Source organism: Rhinoderma darwinii, chromosome 1 (genome assembly GCF_050947455.1).
Source record: "Rhinoderma darwinii isolate aRhiDar2 chromosome 1, aRhiDar2.hap1, whole genome shotgun sequence".
Classification (NCBI taxonomy): domain Eukaryota; kingdom Metazoa; phylum Chordata; class Amphibia; order Anura; family Rhinodermatidae; genus Rhinoderma; species Rhinoderma darwinii.
The window spans coordinates 313,067,594-313,090,245 of NC_134687.1; the positions used below are offsets into that span (position 1 = coordinate 313,067,594).

Sequence of the window (22,652 nt, forward strand, 5' to 3'; positions counted from 1 at the left end):
GGAATGCTTTCGAACATATCTGTAGTCTCCAAGATCCCCAACCCTGGAAGAACATCTTGGCTTACCTCATTGATGAGGACAGACGGAGGCTGTAACTGTTGTGTGTGGTTTTTCTGGCTAATGGGGGATGGTGACGTCGGAGCAGATGAGGAGAACTCCCTTGAATGGCGTCTCACTGGTAAGTCTGTGTCATCTTCTCCTCCTTCCTCTCCCTCTTGGTTCCCCTCCGTTGAAGAAAATATTACCGGAGGACGGGGAGGCGCTGATGTACTGCGTCTCGGCATGTTTGCTGCAGCCCGCGCTTCTCGGCGTACGGGCGGGAGCTCAGACACCACTAGGCCTATACCTGTGTCTGCGGCCGCGCCATCTTGGATTCTCTCGGAGGCTGCAGAGAAGAAGAAATCCATCAGCTTCTCCGGTTTCGTCGTTAGTTTTTTCTTCTTAGGCATGTCGGCACTTGTTTCCCACGGTTGGTTCGTGTCTTTGAGGATAATTAGCTGTCTCTATCGTCGCTTTTACAGGATCTCGGGTGCGGAGCTAACCTCTCATGCAGCCATCTCGGTCAGCAGCCAGGCCACGCCTTTATTTTATTTTTAAAAATGGTCATTTTTGAGCAAGTTATGAACAATTTTAGATTTTTGCTAATTAGTTCTTAGGGACCAACTGGGCGTTTTTTAACTTTTTACCAAGTGGGCGTTGTAAAGAGAAGTGTATGATGCTGACCAATCAGCATCATACACTTCCCTTCATTCTAGCCCAGGTTGTTTGACTGTACAGCGTGATCTTGCGAGATTGCTCTGTGACGGAATTTCCTCCCACAGGTCCTTCACCGGAGCGATGGAAGAGTCAACAGACATTGCCTCCAGCCGTGCCAGGACTTTTATCCAAATCTGCAGCGGCTGGAGGCGGTCTGTTCAGTCTTCCATGGCGCCGATGAAGAACCTGTGGGAGAAAGTCCAATCACAGCGTCATCTTGCGAGATCACGCTGTGCAGTGAAACAAGCTAGGCATGAATGAAGGAAAATGTATGACGCTGATTGGTCACTGATTGGTCAGCATCATATACTTCTCTTTACAACGCCCACTTGGTAAAAAGTAAAAAAACGCCCAGTTGGTCATTAAGAATTAATTAGCATAAATCTAAACTTGTTCATAACTTGCTAAAAAATTATAGTTTTTCAAAATAAAAACCACTGTTATCTACATTACAGCGCCGATCACTTTATATAGGAGATAGGACACTTATAATGTGGTGACAGAGCCTCTTTAAGATCAGTTGTGACCTGAGACACCTGTTTTCCCTTAATTATGCTCCCTTCCTAGACAAGTCAGAGGGAAGATCACGTGAGCGGCGCTGGACCCAAAAAATACAAGATGCGGGGATCGGTAAGTATTTTTGCACACAGCACCCCACTGAAACACCAATATATAAATGGATGGTGCAATAAAAGAATAAAGTGGAGTGCTTCTTTAAGGGTATGTGCACACACAAACTCAAAAACATCTGAAAATTCAGCACTGTTTTCAAGGGAAAACAGCTCTTGATTTTCAGACATTTTTAAGCCACTCGCGTTTTTCGCTGCGTTTTATACGGCCATTTTTGGAGCTATTTTTCTATAGAGTCAATGAAAAACGACTCCAAAAACGTCTCAAGAAGTGACATGCACTTCTTTTTCGCGGCCGTTTTTTTACGCGCCCGTTTTTTAAAAAAATGCCCCGTCTGCTTCCGATTTTTCGGCCATTTTTCGGCCATTCACGGCCGAAAATGAGCCGTGTAAACATACCCTAAGAGAAAGCATTCCTAGAACTGTGATTTCATCATGTCATCCTCTCCTCCAACTTTTGGATGAGTCCGGAAATACTTGAAATGATGTTTCCCTAGCATCTCAACTTGAGCTCCCCTCACTCACATCCCCCTAATTCCTCACATTAAAACCACGCTGTTGTCTTTCTGCGGAACCCATACTGGTCAGAGACCTCTTAGTTGGTTTGAGAGGCTGTTATCGCAACCACTGCCTGTCAGCAAACCTATTTCAATGTTATTAAAAAGTTAACATCCCATAGTCTCTCTACCTCCTCCTATTTAATTTGACAATGGGAAAAATACTTGGGGATATCCTTATCTGTTTCAGATATTACTCGTATTGTAATTGCCCATCATAAGACCTCTGGATGTGTTCGGATCCAAGAAAACCGCTATAAAATTTTATTTCGCCAGTATAAGACTCCAGATATAAAATCCATTTACTCTCATTCTGATTACGGTTGGCGAAAGCCATTCCAGGGATGCTTTTTTTTAAAGACGAGGCTACCATGGAAGGTTTATAGGAATTTGGCATTAATTGTCTCACTTCTGTTATTCCTGTGTGAGGATTATACCTTATTCATGCCATGCTCTTTGACTGATGCTTCTTCTGATGATCATTTGTAACATTGTCACCCTTTGTTTGAACCATGTACTATCTATATTCTGTGTTCAGCATTGTATTTACACAATGTACATTTTCTTTATTTTTGTTATGTTTCTTTTTTATATATTTTCAATAAAAGAAAATTTCAAGAAAAAAAAGAAAAAGAAGCATCTCCAAAATGGCAGGTCTTGTCAGGTGTTCCCGGTATACGGTGCTTAGTACCAAAAGTCATCCAAGTAAGGACAATTGGTGAACTGGCGACAGGCTCATTGATGTGCGTGAGGAACGAGGGTTAGCCCGCCTGGACTGATGCTAAAGAAGAGCTACTGTTGCACATGTTGCTGAAATTGCTATGATGTAAAGGTGTCAGAACAGCTTGCTGTGTTTGGGGCTGCGTAGCCGAAGAACGGTCATAGTGCCTTTGCTAGCCTTTTTCCGGCACTGCAAGTGCCTGCAATTGGCACGTGAGCATCAGAACTATACCATTTGTTAATGGTGGCCTGGTCTGGTGAATCATGTTTTTTTTACATCATGTGGTCGGCCAGGTGTGGGTGTGTCGCTCATCTGCGGAAGAGATAGCACCAGGATGCACTATAGGAAGAAGACAAGCCGGCAGAGGCAGGTTGATGCTCTGGACAATGTTCTGTTGGAAAACCTTGGGTCCTGGCATTCATGTGTTTGATACTTTGACATGTACGACCTACCTAACATTGTTGCAGACCAAGTATATTTCTTCATGCCAACAGTATATAATATTTTGTAAATACACTAATATGGAAAAATACAGGATACAGTTTTTGTCCAGTGAAATAGTAAAACATCATAGGATGTTGCAGCCCTTGTAAAGATTTCGCTAAGGGGCACAGCAATTTTCTTATATATTTCGTTTTTTGCCTTTTTTTTTGCAGTATTCTATTTGTTGGATGCTGTTTACCTTTATGGGTTTCAAACTGATAACAAAGTACATCAGTCTTCATCAGTTTCATCAGGATTTTTTTTTAGCAAACATATCAATTTGCCATTAGTTGTTCAATTAGGTTAGATCAGTTGTGGTGCAAAACATATTATGTGTGAACGTAGCCTTACTTTACTTTTACTATAGGGAGTGCAGAGAATGTTATCATATGGCCCATGCCCATGGCCATATTATGGATCAGTACCATAACTACTATGAGCCCATATTGTTCTCCCGGGTACCTCAGATTTTATAGGGAGCACAAGAATGTGCTTTCACAGTGATTCGGGATAGGAATCCATGAGAAAGAAAATTGTGACCTTTTTCAATGCATTAGTTCTAAACCATTGCTTCATGGGAAGAATACAGTGCCTCCTAATGGCACCATGGCGTGGCACATGGAGTCCTTATAATATGTAATCATAAGGACTCATTATGCTGCAGTACAGTCATACCTTACCAGATTAAGTGGGACAGTCCCAGATTCCGGGTGTTGTCCCGCTGCCCCGGGCGGCTGGGGTACAGAGGTAGCCATCTTTATCTTGACTTTTAACGCATTAAATACACAGTGGAAAGATCCTTTATCTTTGAGTCAAGATAAAGATGGCTACATCCATATGTCCTGCTGTCAAATGTATCTGCGTCCTCAAGCTCCCTACTTCAGCATTAGTTCAGTTTGGAGGAGCAGAGGGAGTTCCTCCGCTCGCCGATTGATGTCAGTGGCTCCTCTGAAGCAGAATCCCTGTTGCTGACATGCTGGCAGGGGATTCCGCTCCAGGAGTAGCCCCTGTTGTCACTGTCCAAGTATGGACAGTGAAATCAGGGTTCCCTCTCGGAGCGGAATCCCCAGCCTATGCTCTGGCTGGGGATTCCGCTCCTAAAGGGAGTCCCAATGGTGCAATCTACATGTGCACAGTGGCCCTATATAGGGGCACTACCTACAGGGGACACTGGCGCTATCTACATGGTCACTGTGGGCACTACATGAGCACTGTGGCACTATCTACATGGGCACTGGCACTAGAGGCAGCTAAGGGGTCATTATACTATATGGGGAAGCTATAAGGGCATTATGCTATATGGTGCAGCTGTGGAGGCATTATACTGTATGGAGGCATTATACTGTATGTGGGCAGCTATGGGGGCATTATGCTGTATGGGGCAGCTATAGGGGCATTATGCTGTATTGGAGCAGCTATTGGGCATTATGATGTATGGGGGAATTTGGGCATTATACTGCATGGGGATATCTGTGTGGGCATTATACTGTATGGGGGCAGCTAATGCATCATTATACTGTATGTTGGCAGCTAAGGGGGCAGTATACTGTATAGGGAAGCTAGAGGGCTATTATACTGTATAGGGCAGCTATGGGGGCATTATACTGTATGGGGGCATTATACTGTATGGGGGCAGCTATGGGGGCATTATGCTGTATGGGGGCAGTTATAGGGGCATTATGCTGTGTGGGAGCAGCTATTGGACATTATGATGTATAGGGAATTTCTTTGGGCATTATACTGCATGGGGGCATCTGTATGGACATTATACTGTATGGGGGCATGTTTGTGGGCATTATACGGCATGGGGGAATCTGTGTGGGCATTATACTGTATGTTGGCATCTGTGTGGGCTTTATACTGTATGGGTGCAGCTATGGGGAGCATTATACTGTATGGTGGCAGCTAGAGGGCATTATACTGTGTGGGAGGCACTATGGGCGCATGATACTGTGTGGGCTGAAACGGGTGTGTATGGGCGGGATTTGGGTTGGATTGGAGGTGTGTCTTAAAATAAAATAAAAATTGCTGCGCACTGTATTGGTGGTTTCTCTTTGTGATACTTTGAAGTTGGAAGGTATGGTACAGTGTCTATGCATACACCATGAGAAAGCAGCAGTACTATAAATGTCAGAGTTCGGGAGCTGATGGTGTCTCATCATAGGCTGCCCTAGACTAGTCAATATTCCCCCAGGGCACCAAAAATAAATTTACGGCTAAAATACCCTACTTACTATTTGCAGCAATTAAATACATTATTTTTTTCTACAAGTATATAAATTTCCCTTTCACCACTAGGGGTCTTACTTTATCTACTTTCCTTTAGAAATGCATTTATGGTCCAGAACAAAATACATTTTAGTTACTGTACTTGTTATACATACAGTATATGCATGTATTATTTTTCTCAGCAGCATCTTAAAAGTCTATTTACCATTCATTTATTAAGAGTCAGTTTACCAGACTTTACACTGACATAATCCCTTCGAATATTTACTTCACACAACCACCTTAATGCTGTATAAGTTTCAATATAGAAAAGCTGAGCAAAAAGCCCCATGTAATAACGTGGTCATAGTGATATAATCAATAAGCCAACCGAAATAGAAAAATCATGACCATATAATGAAGAAAATACAAAACATTCTTTATTGATGAACCATAAAGCCCCCTGTAGATAGCGTCATACAGGCCCCTCCCTGTAGATAACGCCATACAGTCCCCTACCTGCAGTGCCGCATCTGCCATGAGGCCAGGTGAGCCGACGGCACCACCTACCCAAATGGGGGGGGGCGGCATTTTCAGCCCGGGACGGACTGGACCGGGGAGAGACGTGCTGAACGTCTGTAATACTCCTCCTCCTCTCTGATGCTGCACACAGCACATGCAGGCAGAGAGGAGCAAGTCTGCAGGAGGAGCGACGAGCAGCAGAGGTAAGTTCCTGCCTTGCTGGGACCGGGACCCGTGACGTGAGTATACTGCAAGGGGGGGTCTGGCCATTTTACCGACAGCAGAGGGCTCTATGGGGCTGGAATAATCCACCCCATAGAGCCCTCACATCACTATAATGCAACTATTAGTGTGGGTGGGGGAGGGTCTGAGCGTCTGACTTACTGCAGAGAGCTCTATAGGGGGGGATTCTGCCCCCCCCCTTTAGAGCAGTCAGTCAGATGCTCAGACCCCCCTAACCTTTCAGTATAGTATAGTAATATACAGTATAGTAATTAGTCAGGGCTCTATGGTGGGGGGATAATTCCCCCCTATAGAGCCCTCTGCTGTCAGTAAAACGCCCCCCTACCCCCCACCCCCTGCAGTATACTCCTGGCTTTGTAGCTTTCCTGTGCTTAATTAGCGTGGGAAAGCTACAATCAGGGATGTGACTGGTGAGTCTCACAGTCACTCACAGTGCACACTGCAGGCGGCAGCTGCAGCAGCCAGTCTGACTGTGAGTCTCTGACCAGTCACCACCCACATGCAGCAGAGACAGGAGAGACTAATAGTAAACCCTCAACTACTACAGTTTCACAAGCATTGTCTATGACAGCTTCTATAGTGTAGTGGTTAGCTCGTCTGCCTTACACATGGAAGGTTGCTGGTTCAAATCCCAGCTGGCGGTTTTTTTTTTTTATATTAATATCTTGTATTGGGCTTTGTTCACACTAGCATTAATATACGTTTACCTCTCTTCCGTCAGAGGAAGAGAGGATCGATACATTAAACGGAAAGCAACGGTTCCATTAGAATTACCATTGCTTTTAATGGTAATTCTTTTGTATCAGTTGCTTTCCGTTTGTCTCCGTTCACTAGGTTTCCGTTCTTTTGAACGGAAATAAAAGTTCTGCAGACTGCACTTTTGTTTCCTTTAAAAAAAACGGAAACTTAGCGAGACAAACGGAAAGCAACTGATACAAAAGAATTACCATTGAAAGCAATGGTAATTCTAATGGAACCGTTGCTTTCCGTTTAACGTATCGATCCTCTCTTTCTCTGACGGAGGAGAGGTAAACGTATATTAATGCTAGTGTGAAAGAAGCCTTAGGGCCTGTTCACATCAGCGTTGGCTTTCCGTTCTGGGGTTCCGTTGGAGGTAACCCCGCAACGGAAAGTCAAACTGAAACCACAGCTTCCGTTTCCGTCACCATTAGCGCAGTCAACTGCGCTATTAATTCCATCACAAAAACGGAAACCTGCCGGAATGGTGACGAACGGAAACCATTAGCAATGTTTCCGTCACCATTGATTTCAATGGTGACTGAAACGGAAGCTGTGGTTTCAGTTTGACTTTCCGTTGCGGGGTTCACCCGACGGAAACCTCCCACGGAACCCCGGAACGGAAAGCAAACGCTGATGTGAACAGGCCCTAATCCTTCCCCATAAACCTGCCCCCGCTAATTAAAATAAATATATTATATAATGTATATAGCGCTGTATCCTGTATCCGTCAGGTCAGCGGGTCCTGCAGGATCGAGCTGTTACCAATCACATCTAAGTTCATAACTTAGATGTGATCGGTAATAGGCGACCTAATGGATTCAGGTCTCAGCGCAATATACAGCTGCTCTGTATACAGGATACAAAGCAGCTGTATCTCAAAAAGTACAAATCATTTTCAATAAAAAGTAATTAAAACTTGCACCAATCGCATTAATAGATATCTTTATATATCATAGTGACATGTCCGAAGTTTTCATCGGTGGGGGACCGAGCACTGAGGCCCCCACCGATCACTAAAACGAAGCACCAGAAGTGCTCGGGTGAGCGCTGTGCTGCTTCATTTATGATTGACTTTCAGCCGAGTGAGCGGTGTACGGACTCCTAGACTTTCTATTGAGCCCGTACACTGCTCCAAGGAAAGCCAAACAGAATTGAAGCGGCACACCGCTCACCCGAGCACTTCTGTTGCTTCGTTTTAGCGACTAGTGGGGGGTCTCAGTGTTCGGACCCCACTGATCAAAACTTCTGACATGTCAAAAGTTTTTAAAAAAGTTGTCACACTTTAAAGAGAATCTTTCACCTGCCCACAGATTTGCATTTGAGTGCAGCATGTAATGGTCAGGGCTGCACAAACTCTGGGGCACTTTACATTTTTTTTCCTACCCTCTTTCCTTACTTAGATATCGGTGCCGTAATGTTTGGCGCCGATATTTAAATAACCCCATGAACTGCCAATGGGGCGGTAATTGGCAAGGGGGCGTGTAACATCGCTGTGACACTGTCCAATCAGCTACGGACAATGTCAACAGCAAGAGCTGGAGAGAGGAGAGCATGTGCGCGCGCACGCTCTCACTCTTCAGCTCTCGGCAGGCAAGTACAAGACTGTGATCTCAGGTGAGAGATCAGTCTTGTCGTCCTTGTCTGCCGAGAGCTAAAGAGTGAGAGCGTGCATGCGCGCACAGCTCCGATGCCATAAAACAGAAGAAGAAGAATCCACACTCTTCTTCTGTTCCTTAGTGGTGGCGGAGCTGCGCGCTCGCGCGCATGCGCTCTCTGTCCAGCTCTTGCTCTGAAACTGTCTGTAGCTGATTGGACAGTGTCACAGCGATGTTACACGCCCCCTTGCAAATTACCTCCCCATTGACAGTTCAGGGGGTTATTTAAATATCGGGCACCAAATATTACAGCACCGATATCGAAATAAGGAAGGAGTCTAGGAAAAAAATGGAAAGTGCCCCAGAGTTTGTGTGGCCCTCCCCATTACATGCTGCACTCAGATGTATGGGGAGATGAAAGGTTCTCTTTAAAAGAAAGGTGTTATAATTTTTTTTTTTTATTTGATATGTTTTATTTTATGGGCCTAATTTTTCTAATTATTTTAATATGTTTCCGAAGGTAGCTATTTATTCATATGTTTGTACTTCTGTGGGGGCAGCCAACTTAATTTTATTTTTTCATACTGCTAATTTTTGTTTTGTAGGTTCCGCTGGACCATTTGGACTACGTCGTAGATTCGTTGGACTACTTCGCTGATGTAAGCTTTTTTTTCTTTTTTTTTTAAATAAAATGGTTAAAGTGGATTGTGTGGAAGAGTTGTCATTTCAATAAAATAAATTACTTTATGTCTCTGTTTTTTAATACTTCATTACCGCCTTAGTAATGGCTGCTGTCTGATCGAGAGCGTCCATTACTAAGAAGGGGCTTAGTGTTAGCCAGTAATAAGGCCATCACTAACCCCTATTATTACCCGGGTACCCACCGCCACCAAGAGTACCGGGAAGAGCTGGGTACGATCCAGCACCCGACCGTCTGAAGAGAAGGGCACTTGGGTGGCCGCAGGCTGGTACTATCAGGCTAGGAAGGGACAAAAACCATGGCCCTTCCCACCCTGGTGATGCTAGGCTGCTGCTGCTGCTTTATTGTATCTGGCTGGCTATGAAAAATGGAGGGGATCTCACGTAATTTTTTTTTCAATTTATTTTTAAAAAATGACGAGGGGTTTCCCCAATTTTTCATAACCAGCCAGATACAATAAAGCAGCTGCAGCCTAGCATCCCCAGGGTGGGAAGGGCCACTTTTTTGGCCCTTCCCAGCCTGATAATACCAGCCTGCGGCCTAACAGTCGTTTCAGATGGCCAGGTACTGAATCGTACTCGACTCTTCCCGATATCCCTGGCGGCAGTGGGAACCGGGGTAATAATAGGGGTTAGTGATAGCCTTTTTACTGGCTAATGCTAAGCCCCAGCCTTAGTAATTGAACGCTGTCAATCAGACAGCTGCCATTACTAAGGCCATAATAAAGTATTAAAAAAAACCAGACATAAGATTTTTTTTTTATTGAAATCAAAACTCCCCCATGCAACCCTCTTTCACAATTTTTTTTTTTTTTTAAAGTAGATCATTGAAGTAGTCCAATGAATCTATGACATAGTCCAAACGGTCCAGCGGAACCTACCAAAAAAAAGTTAGCAGTATAAAATGTAAAAAAAAAATTTATTTATAGAAACCCCTGCTCCGCCGTTTGCTCTTGTAGGCCACAGCCTGGTTTAGGCCTGAGGCCTACAAGAGATCGGGAGCACGCTGATGATGTCAACTGCCCGGCACGATGACGTCACTGCATCATGCCAACCACGCCGGGCCACTGAACTCGGTTAAAAATCATAAGTCAATTAGGTAATAAAAAGGGGGCATAGAAGATGTTAAACCATTTTCAGTGTTAATGCTGCGTTGCTGATCTATGATACTAAAGTAATACAGTAAAAAGAGTTCTTTAAATCTTCTCTATACATTAAACAGCACTTTACAAATAAACAACAAATGTTTTCCTATTTATTTATTTTTTATATATTGCGTGTTTGATGTGTAAAGGTAGTAATGAGAAAACTCTGATAGATTGGGGGGGTGCCTTTTTATAGTTTGCCTCAGGCAGCAGAGGGGCTAGGTTCACCCCTGCCTACCTGTGTATAGTGCCATACAGCCCCTCTGTAGATAGCGCCATCTAGCCCCCTCCCTGTAGATAGTGCCATACAGCCCCCTCCCTGTAAATAGCGCCATACAGCCACCATGTATATAGCACCATACAGCCCCCTGTATATTGCACAATACAGCCCCCCTGTATATAGCACCATATAACTCCCCTGTATATAGCATCACACAGCCCCCTTTATATAGCACCATACAGCCCCCTGTATATAGCACCATACAGCCCCCCTGCATATAGCACCATGTAGTCCTCTCTGTAGATAACGCCATACAGACCTAATCCCCCCCCCACAAAAAAAAACGGCCTGTAGCCTATGGGTTGTACCACAAAACACATGTATCCCCTATCCACAGGATAGGGGATAAATGTGTGATCGCTGGAATCCCCAGCGATAAGGAGAACGGGGGACCGAAATTCCTGGAAGTTCTCCATCAGAAACTTCGGACTACCGGCGTCTGCCTCCAGCAGCTCAATAAAAATTAAAGGAGCGCTGGTCACGCATGCACACAAGCACGACGTGTGCTCCATTCATTTCTACGGAGCTGCCGACACAGACCCCGGAAGTCCGAGGTTTCTCATGGAGAACCTCGGGGGAGTTTCAGTCCCCCATTCTCCTTATCGCTGGGGGGCCGGGTTTAGGTTGGATGGTGCCATGTGCGGGATCTATTGCTGCCCTCCACAAATAAAGAAGTAACCATAAATATACTGTACAAAAAGATATATTTAGATATACAGGCACACACACACACACACACACACACACACACGGCATGTGTACATACACACACACACGGCATGTATACACACACACACACACGGGAGGCATGTATACACACACACACACACACACACACACACACACGGCATGTATACACACACACACACACACACACACACACACACACACACAGAATAGGCATGTATACATCAATACCTATACGAAACCAGGCCACACAATTCATATAATGAAGGCTTCCGGGCCGAAACGCGCGTCGGGGTGGACGCCAGTCACTTACACTCTGTCATGGGTAAGAGATATGTGCACATTATGCACAGTTCATTAGGATATACATTTATATTTGCAGTTCCTGTTACTCGATGTACTTGTCCTCTCTGGAACTGTGATGTACTACTGTCCTAGACATACTGGGTAGACTTATTACCAATGTGTATATACCTTTGATGCATTTGTCTCCCAGTACCTCTTAGTGACCCATGTTTGGCTGTTTGAACACCATTATTACTGTTACTGTACACTGGTGTGTTCAGGCTGTTCGCACAGTGCTGTTCTGTGTGACATGTGTTCTGGTTGTCCATTTTCTCTTGTGGTTTGCATCTCTACAAATTTTATACATGTGTTTATTTTAATTGATTCAATAAACTTTCATATCTTTTAACTCATTTTTCGTGTGTCAGACTCCTAGTTATAGGTTTTGTTGTCACACAATTCATATAATGATCTACGTATATCAATACATAAACACAATCCCTATAATATATATGCAGATACTACCATGTTGAAACTGAAATAACATAACACACTTTAGGTACCATACAAAAGACTTTTATTATATTTAATCAAATGTTGAATACACAAGCCATCAAGACCTAAAATGACACAGGTTAATACAGCATTGTGGTGGTGGGAGGGACTACAATATACAAAACAGCATATCACACCAGTAATATAACAAAGAAGCACTAGTAATATATATATCATAAAATATCACATGCTATAACAATAGACACTGTTTCAAGAGACAAAAAGTATACACTCAGTACAATACTGTATGTCAGTGCTGTCTCAAAGATAAAGAGCCATTCAAAACATAGATACTACCAAGGTTGAATACCAACCACTGTGCTGCATAATGAGTCCCAAATCACACCAGATCACCACCACAAAACACTGACGCGCGGTTCGCCGTCAGCTTTTTCAAGGTGTACTGTGTGGTGGGATGGATATGTCTTTTATAGGGAGTTTTTATGTTTAGGGTGGAGCTGTTTCTTAATTGGAGCACAACATGTGACATGAATATTCAACATAGCCACTGGCTATAGTACCAACTCAAGGGAGATTATTCACCCACCTGAGTTAGATATACACCTGGCGCCGCTCCATACATGGCACCTGTCCATGGCAGATATACCCGCCCCGACACCCACAGCCCGGCGCCTAGAAGATGCAGGCCGCGCATGTCCATGCGCGCCTGCATCACACGCACAACCGGAAGGAGAGAAGCCGGGCCAGCGCATGCGCCATACATAGGTGCTCCGCGACCACCATTTTAGTTCCGGGAAAGCAATGTGAAAAACAGCCCATACTCCAAAAGCCCATAATTTGATATATCATATTGGGCAGATCTAATTAAAGGAAATACATATAAGTAATTAGGGATATACATGATCAGGATTTGTGTATAAAAACAAAAATATATATATATATATATATATAACTAATATATAATTTTATTCAAAATCATTACATATCAGACAAATTAAAAGTGAAATAAGATAAATAAAATAAAATAAAGTGAAAAACAAGTGAAAAGGTGAAAAACTGTAACCACACGTGCTCAAAAAATAAGTGAAAATATAAGTGAAAAATATGTGAACAATATAGTTATATCAGCATATCCACATGCCTATACAAATTCATGCATTTCAACATGTACATACCCATCCATACTTATATGTGAAGATAACATGCATACACACACATGTATTTTATGTTAAGAAATGTAAAAATACCTACACCTATGCCATATATATAGCCAATAATCCATACAGCATTAGTCACATACATAAGATGTATACAGCCACTATAACCCAACACACAAGTCACATATACAAAAAATATTTGGTCATTATTGTGCATTAAAAAACAAAAATACATATGATTAATATAAATAAATAAAGAACCCGTCAATTTGAAGAGTCAAATAGTGAACAATGGCCAATGTGGCTCTAAAAAAAACCTTGAAAAAGCTAACGTGATAATATGTAGTATTTAAAGTGCATAGTGCATATCATATACAATTGTACATGTAAACCCTAAAGCAAGAATATCTGAACCAAAAATGTAAAGATATTATTCACAACAATAAAAACATATCTATTATTGTTACGGAATCATCCAACTTCCTCTAAAAGAAATCAGTAATGATGCCCTCAGCCATAAATAATCGATGAGGCGATATCAATGCCATAGCAGACCTATAAATATATATATATATATATATATATATATATATATATATATATGAGTAACAAGAAATACACAATTGTGTGCAAAAACAAGCCACAACCCCATAATTCAAACTAGTTGAATATTATCCATGCCACCGCACGAAGAACATATTCAAAATAAAAAATTAAAAAATATATAAAAATTAGAGACTAAGGATGACGCTATGGGGTAAACCATTAGAGATAAGATGCAAACAACATTTTTTCATTGAGCCCAAAAGGGGAACTAGTCTTCAGTTTCATTATCCACTTACATTCTATCCTTTCTAATTTGCGAAAGCCAGTATTCTTTATGTCCCTTACACGTTCCTGTATTCTCAATCTCATTACCCTAGTGGTCATCCCTACATATGACAACCCACAGGGACATGAAGCCATATATACAATTCCAGAGGTGCTGCAATTAATGAAGTGGACCACTTTGAAACACTTTTGGTTGTCCGAATCGGAAAATTGATTAGTTTTCATCACCAAATTACACATCGATTAATGACCACAGGGGAATGAACCCCACTCAGGTCCTTTTGACCTAAAAATATACTGATTGGGTCGAGGAGATGTATACTGACTCTTAGGCTGGATTCACACGAGCATGTTCGGTCAATAAAGGACGGAACGTATTTCGGCTGCAAGTCCTGGACCGAACACACTGCAGGTAGCCGGGCTCCTAGCATCATAGTTATCTATGACGCTAGGTGTCACTGCCTCGCTGCGGGACAACTGTCCCGTACTGTAATCATGTTTTCAGTATGGGACAGTAGTTCCACGGAGAGGCAGGGAATCCTAGCGTCGTACATAAGTATGATGCTAGGAGCCCGGCTCCCTGCAGTTTGTCCGGTCCAGGACTTGCGGCCGAAATACGTTTCGTCCTTTACGGACCGAACATGCTCGTGTGAATCCAGCCTTAAGAAGATGATCACCCAAAGTTTTACTTCTTTTGGCCATTATTTGGGGTTTAGTGGGTAAGTATTTTCTCAAATCGGGGTCAGATAGTAGAATTGGCCAGTATCTTTCCAGTATCTTTCTCATTTCTACCCACTGTGTATTGTAGGTTCTGATCAATCTTACAGCATTTGCAGATTTCCTATATTTGTGTTGAGTTAGAAGAACATTTCGATCAGCAGCACTCGCTCTCTGATATCCATTATCTATGTCACGCTTGTGGTAGCCTCGTTGTAGGAAACAATTTCTCAATTTGTGTGCTTCATCCTCAAAATTGGCATGGGAGTCACATACCCTTCTTGCCCTCAAAAATTGGCCTGTTGGAATAGCACGTATTGTGTCAGAAGGATGAAAAGATGAAGCATGTAAAAGGGCATTGACAGATGATTCTTTCTGAAAAAACATACTTATATACACACACACACACACACACACACACACACACACACACACACACACACACACACACACAATGGAGGCATGTATACATACACACACAGTAGGCATGTATACATATACACACACACACAAATTGGAGGCATATATACATATACACACACACATATACACATACACACACACACATATATATACACACACACACATATACACATACACACACATATATACACACACACACACACACACACACACACATATATATATATATATATATATATATATATATATATATATATATATATATATACAGTGAAGGAAATAAGTATTTGATCCCTTGCTGATTTTGTATGTTTGCCCACTGTCAAAGACATGAACAGTCTAGAATTTTTAGGCTAGGTTAATTTTACCAGTGAGAGATAGATTATATAAAAAAAAAAATACCACAAAGAGACAAATAAGAGCCTTTAACGCCAATGTATATATAAAAGTTTAAATCTTTATTACACAAGCACTGTAAATAATTAAAATAACATAAAGAGACAACTCTAGTATAATAAGCGGAGACCGCATCAATTATTGTTGCTACCTATCATCCAGGGGTAGCTATATGACTATTACAGTAAGCATCTAATTACAGATCATCATAGCAGTAGTACACCATTCCTCAAAAGTAAGAGAAAAGAGAACAATGTCTCCATAGGTAACAGATTATAAGTAGGCAGAGGTGCAATACATATCATAGCAGATAGTAATATACTCAGAACATGACTGCTAAGTCACAGGCTTACCCATAGGTAGGATCAGGTACGTATAGACAGGTGGTGTCTGCTCCGCTGCATAGACCCCGACGCGCGTTTCGCCACGTAGTGCTTCCTCAGGGGGATGTATACTAATGTTTGCCCTATGTTTGCCCTTATATAATGCCCAAACAATCAGACTGTAATGCCGTACAGCGGCGCATCCACGCTGGGACCGCCGGAAGCGAGGCAATCCCCACATCCGGCTCCCGGCACGGCAGCACGTGTCCGGATTCCCGACGCGTAACGGGAGTTCCGGACATGCGCAGTGCGCCGAAGGAGGCAGAGGGGGAGAGCATCGCTGACAGCCGCCACAGCGGGCATGCGCACAATGGCACCAGAGTCTGAGTATAGAACCCCACACCAATGCATTACGCCAATCGGTCTCCTCATCCTCCCACTCTAGATAGTGCTGACACTGTACTTGCTAGTGAACCCAGTAGCCATAGCCATATAGCTATAGATATAGTCATAAACTACCTCTCCGTATTTCTATGTGTATCTGTTATGTAAAGGGCTATAGATGTGTTTGCAGTGAAAAATTATTTCATATGTATTAACTAGTGTGTATATATGTTAGTGTGAAAAAACGGAGTGGTATGAAATTACAGCCACTCCCATTTGTATACATGAAGACGGGTATGTACAGGCTTTTATGAGTATAATATAAAGGAGAAAGAAAAAGAAACATAAATAACCAGTGTATGTTACACAATCGTGCCACCAAGATAATGATACTATTAAGGGGTACATAAATGACCCAAATGCAAGTCAAACACAGAGGAGGCATGTGCCATAAAGTAAGAAAAGAAAAAAAACAAAAAAAAAACTAGATGATGTGCAACTAGGATTAAATATAAAGTTTAAATAGCAAACACAATACATAGGGTTCACCTATTCCATACTTGAATAAATCAATAACGAACAATAAATAATCATCCCATTTATAAGATTAGGATACCCCATATATCCAATAATTAAAGTATTGAATAAGTACATCAATACACACCCACGTAGCTTAAAAACATAATACTCCCAATACTCCCAATGTATACATCTAGCCCAGACCGCCCAATTTATAAACAGTGATGATTTCATACTATATATATTTAAAAAAATAATAATATAAATACATGTCACAATAGTACATATATAAATAAGTGATAATCACTGATAGTAAAACAGTAAAATATCCCCCCCCCCCACATATACCAATAATAACACATTAATCAGATACGTCAATGGATACAAGGGAATACATATACGAATAGTAACACTGACTTCACTATGGTTCTATAACCAACTGAAAAGATGCTATATATATCCGATCATATAGATACCCATAGGGATACATTGCATACATTAAAGGTTAGTGTCCATATGGTGAGGTACACATCACAAGGGAAGGATATTTACACACTGCCCAAGCATAACAAATACAATTTCCACACAATGGAGATGGGAGGACAGATGTTGTACAAATTGTGCCACGAGGATCCAGAAAATTCCAGCCCAATCCACGAAGCAGGATAGCGGATACTTGATATATCAATATAATACCTAATAGAATATAAAATATATAAAATAAAAGTGGATGGTTACTGAGGACTTTAGAAAGCTATCAATTAGAAATAATAGAGATAACCTAACTCACATCCAAAGAAAGGCATTGAAAGAGCTTCAAGCCTTGGATGATGCAGTGTTCAAGGCTGCGGACAAGGGGGGAAATGTTGTGGTTTGGCCAACAGCTAAATATGAGAAGGAAGTTTTCAGACAGTTGCGTGATAGGGCGACATATGACAAATTACCGTCTAATCCAATTGACCACTTCTCTCAGGAACTAAGAAGTATTGTAGACATGGCTCTAGATTCAGGTATCATCCCCCAAAAAATACATGATGGGCTAATTACTGATGACCCTAAAATCCCGACCCTATATCTCTTACCAAAGATCCACAAAGATCCCATTGACCCCCCGGGACGTCTAATCGTGTCCGGGATAGATGGATTATGTGATCCAGTATGCAAATTCATTGATCACTATTTGAAACCCATGGTATATGATTTACCTTCCTATGTCAAAGACACGACGGACGTCCTCGGTAGGGTCAGTGGTATCCAAGTGGATTCCGATATGTACCTTGTGACTGCAGACATTGAGTCACTCTATACGAGCATTAGGCATCAGGACGGGCTGGAGGCGGTCCGCTTCTTCCTGGGGACCAGCAACCGGGATGGCCAATTATGTGACTTCATCCTTGAATTGTTACAGTTTATTTTAAGCCATAATCTTTTCGTATTCAAGGACTGCTTCTATTTGCAGTGGCAGGGTACGGCGATGGGGGCAGCGTGTGCGCCGTCCTATGCGAACCTGTTTCTCGGACTTTGGGAGAGACAGGTTTTCCTTGGGGACGGCGCCCACGCTGCCGACCAGGTGCAGATGTGGCTGCGATATATTGATGACATTTTCTTTATTTGGCAGGGATTGGAGTCTGACCTGATGGGTTTCATGCAGCAGCTTAACCGTAATCCGTTTAATATTAAGTTAACATATAAATATCATCGTCACCAAGTGGAATTTCTGGATATACAGATTTTTTCTGACAGTCAAGGCTTTTTACATACAGATGTATTTCGCAAGTCCACATCGGTTAACTCGCTGCTGCATGCCTCATCGGCTCATACTCCATCCACAATTAAAGCCATCCCGGTTGGTCAGTTTCTTAGGATGAGGCGGATCTGCTCGTCTGATGCCCTCTTTGAACACCAATCAGCAGATCTGAGGAATAGATTCAGGGATAGAGGATATAGTAATAGGGCCATCAAGTTGGGCTATAGGAGAGCAAAAACGACACTGCGCAATGACCTCCTTAAACCTAAAAAACAATTGGACAATCAATCCGGGGTACGTTTTATATCTACCTATAATGGGCAGTGGAACAAGATGCGGAGTATCTTGGAGCACCATTGGCCCATTCTTATGTCTGAACCACAGTTAGCTCAGAGTCTATCTGATAGACCTCTGATGACTGCGAGAAGAGCAAGGAACCTGAGGGATTTTCTTGTAAAAAGCCACTATGTCCCTCGTCAGATATCACCTTTCGGTTCTCGTGGACCCAGAAAGGGATGCTATCCCTGTGGTAAATGTAGAGCATGTGCCAACATTTGTCGGGCAACTAATTTTTCCTCAGCAGACGGAGTACGTCACTTCGATATCCGTGAATATATTTCATGCAGCACAACACATGTGATTTACTACGCTACATGTGGATGCCCAAAGATATATATCGGACTGACTTCTCGAGAACTGAGAATCCGTACTAGAGAACATGTACGTGACATTTTAGGGCCAGGGATGTAGATGACCCGACACAACTGAAAACCATACCTCAGCATTTTAAGAGGTACCATGACTGCAATCCGAGAACGTTTTCGGTTAGAGGTATTGATAGGATACACTGTGGCATCAGGGGGGAGAATGTGTAGAAGGTTTTGGCGCAAAGGGAATGCAAATGGATTGTCATGTTGGGATCCATGACACCAAGGGGACTTAACGAAAATCTTAGCTTTGTTCCATTTCTGTAAAACGTATTCGACAATCTCTTCCGTCCATCCGCTTTTATTTTATATATTTTAATTATTTTATTATATTTTATATATTTTTTGTATTTTCATTTTGTGTTGCTCTATATGTCCCTTCTATTAGGTATTATATTGATATATCAAGTACCCGCTATCCTGCTTCGTGGATTGGGCTGGAATTTTCTGGATCCTCGTGGCACAATTTGCACAACATCTGTCCTCCCATCTCCATTGTGTGGAAATTGTATTTGTTATGCTTGGGCAGTGTGTAAATATCCTTCCCTTGTGATGTGTACCTCACCATATGGACACTAACCTTTAATGTATGCAATGTATCCCTATGGGTATCTATATGATCGGATATATATAGCATCTTTTCAGTTGGTTATAGAACCATAGTGAAGTCAGTGTTACTATTCGTATGTGTATTCCCTTGTATCCATTGACGTATCTGATTAATGTGTTATTATTGGTATATGTGGGGGGGGGGGGGATATTTTACTGTTTTACTATCAGTGATTATCACTTATTTATATATGTACTATTGTGACATGTATTTATATTATTATTTTTTTAAATATATATAGTATGAATTCATCACTGTTTATAAATTGGGCGGTCTGGGCTAGATGTATACATTGGGAGTATTGGGAGTATTATGTTTCTAAGCTACGTGGGTGTGTATTGATGTACTTATTCAATACTTTAATTATTGGATATATGGGGTATCCTAATCTTATAAATGGGATGATTATTTATTGTTCGTGATTGATTTATTCAAGTATGGAATAGGTGAACCCTATGTATTGTGTTTGCTATTTAAACTTTATATTTAATCCTAGTTGCACACCATCTAGTTTTTTTTTTTTTTTTCTTTTCTTACTTTATGGCAGATGCCTCCTCTGTTTTTGACTTGCATTTGGGTCATTTATGTACCCCTTAATAGTATAATTATTTTGGTGGCACGATTTTGTAACATACACTGGTTATTTATGTTTCTTTTTCTTTCTCCTTTATATTATACTCATAAAAACCCGCACATACCCGTCTTCATGTATACAAATGGGAGTGGCTGTAATTTCATACCACTCCGTTTTTTCACACTAACATATATACACACTAGTTAATACATATTAAATAATTTTTCACTGCAAACACATCTATATTCCTTTACATAACAGATACACATAGAAATACGAAGAGGTAGTTTATGACTCTATCTATAGCTATATGGCTATGGCTACTGGGTTCACTAGCAAGTACAGTGTCAGCACTATCTAGAGTGGGAGGATGAGGAGACCGATTGGCGTAATGCATTGGTGTGGGGTTCTATACTCAGACTCTGGTGCCATTGTGCGCATGCCCGCTGTGGCGGCTGTCAGCGATGCTCTCCCCCTCTGCCTCATCGGCGCACTGCGCATGTCCGGAACTCCCGTTACGCGTCGGGAATCCGGACACGTGCTGCCGTGCCGGGAGCCGGATGTGGGGATTGCCTCGCTTCCGGCGGTCCCAGCGTGGATGCGCCGCTGTACGGCATTACAGTCTGATTGTTTGGGCATTATATAAGGGCAAACATAGGGCAAACATTAGTATACATCCCCCTGAGGAAGCACTATGTGGCGAAACGCGCGTCGGGGTCTATGCAGCGGAGCAGACACCACCTGTCTATACGTACCTGATCCTACCTATGGGTAAGCCTGTGACTTAGCAGTCATGTTCTGAGTATATTACTATCTGCTATGATTTTGTATGTTTGCCCACTGTCAAAGACATGAACAGTCTAGAATTTTTAGGCTAGGTTAATTTTACCAGTGAGAGATAGATTATATAAAAAAGCAGGATAGCGGATACTTGATATATCAATATAATACCTAATAGAATATAAAATATATAAAATAAAAGTGGATGGTTACTGAGGACTTTAGAAAGCTATCAATTAGAAATAATAGAGATAACCTAACTCACATCCAAAGAAAGGCATTGAAAGAGCTTCAAGCCTTGGATGATGCAGTGTTCAAGGCTGCGGACAAGGGGGGAAATGTTGTGGTTTGGCCAACAGCTAAATATGAGAAGGAAGTTTTCAGACAGTTGCGTGATAGGGCGACATATGACAAATTACCGTCTAATCCAATTGACCACTTCTCTCAGGAACTAAGAAGTATTGTAGACATGGCTCTAGATTCAGGTATCATCCCCCAAAAAATACATGATGGGCTAATTACTGATGACCCTAAAATCCCGACCCTATATCTCTTACCAAAGATTCACAAAGATCCCATTGACCCCCCGGGACGTCTAATCGTGTCCGGGATAGATGGATTATGTGATCCAGTATGCAAATTCATTGATCACTATTTGAAACCCATGGTATATGATTTACCTTCCTATGTCAAGGACACAACGGACGTCCTCGGTAGGGTCAGTGGTATCCAAGTGGATTCCGATATGTACCTTGTGACTGCAGACATTGAGTCACTCTATACGAGCATTAGGCATCAGGACGGGCTGGAGGCGGTCCGCTTCTTCCTGGGGACCAGCAACCGGGATGGCCAATTATGTGACTTCATCCTTGAATTGTTACAGTTTATTTTAAGCCATAATCTTTTCGTATTCAAGGACTGCTTCTATTTGCAGTGGCAGGGTACGGCGATGGGGGCAGCGTGTGCGCCGTCCTATGCGAACCTGTATCTCGGACTTTGGGAGAGACAGGTTTTCCTTGGGGACGGCGCCCACGCTGCCGACCAGGTGCAGATGTGGCTGCGATATATTGATGACATTTTCTTTATTTGGCAGGGATTGGAGTCTGACCTGATGGGTTTCATGCAGCAGCTTAACCGTAATCCGTTTAATATTAAGTTAACATATAAATATCATCGTCACCAAGTGGAATTTCTGGATATACAGATTTTTTCTGACAGTCAAGGCTTTTTACATACAGATGTATTTCGCAAGTCCACATCGGTTAACTCGCTGCTGCATGCCTCATCGGCTCATACTCCATCCACAATTAAAGCCATCCCGGTTGGTCAGTTTCTTAGGATGAGGCGGATCTGCTCGTCTGATGCCCTCTTTGAACACCAATCAGCAGATCTGAGGAATAGATTCAGGGATAGAGGA

At 42.2% G+C, this 22,652-nt stretch overlaps 1 long non-coding RNA gene across 1 annotated transcript; it reads left to right on the forward strand.

Annotated features, from left to right (window-relative positions):
• The first annotated feature begins 6,023 nt into the window (after positions 1 to 6,023).
• Positions 6,024 to 20,012, forward strand: LOC142742007 (uncharacterized). The gene is made up of 3 exons (XR_012881263.1): positions 6,024 to 6,079; positions 9,061 to 9,114; positions 19,660 to 20,012. It is a non-coding gene; the product is annotated as an uncharacterized LOC142742007 (long non-coding RNA).
• The last annotated feature ends 2,640 nt before the right edge of the window (positions 20,013 to 22,652 follow it).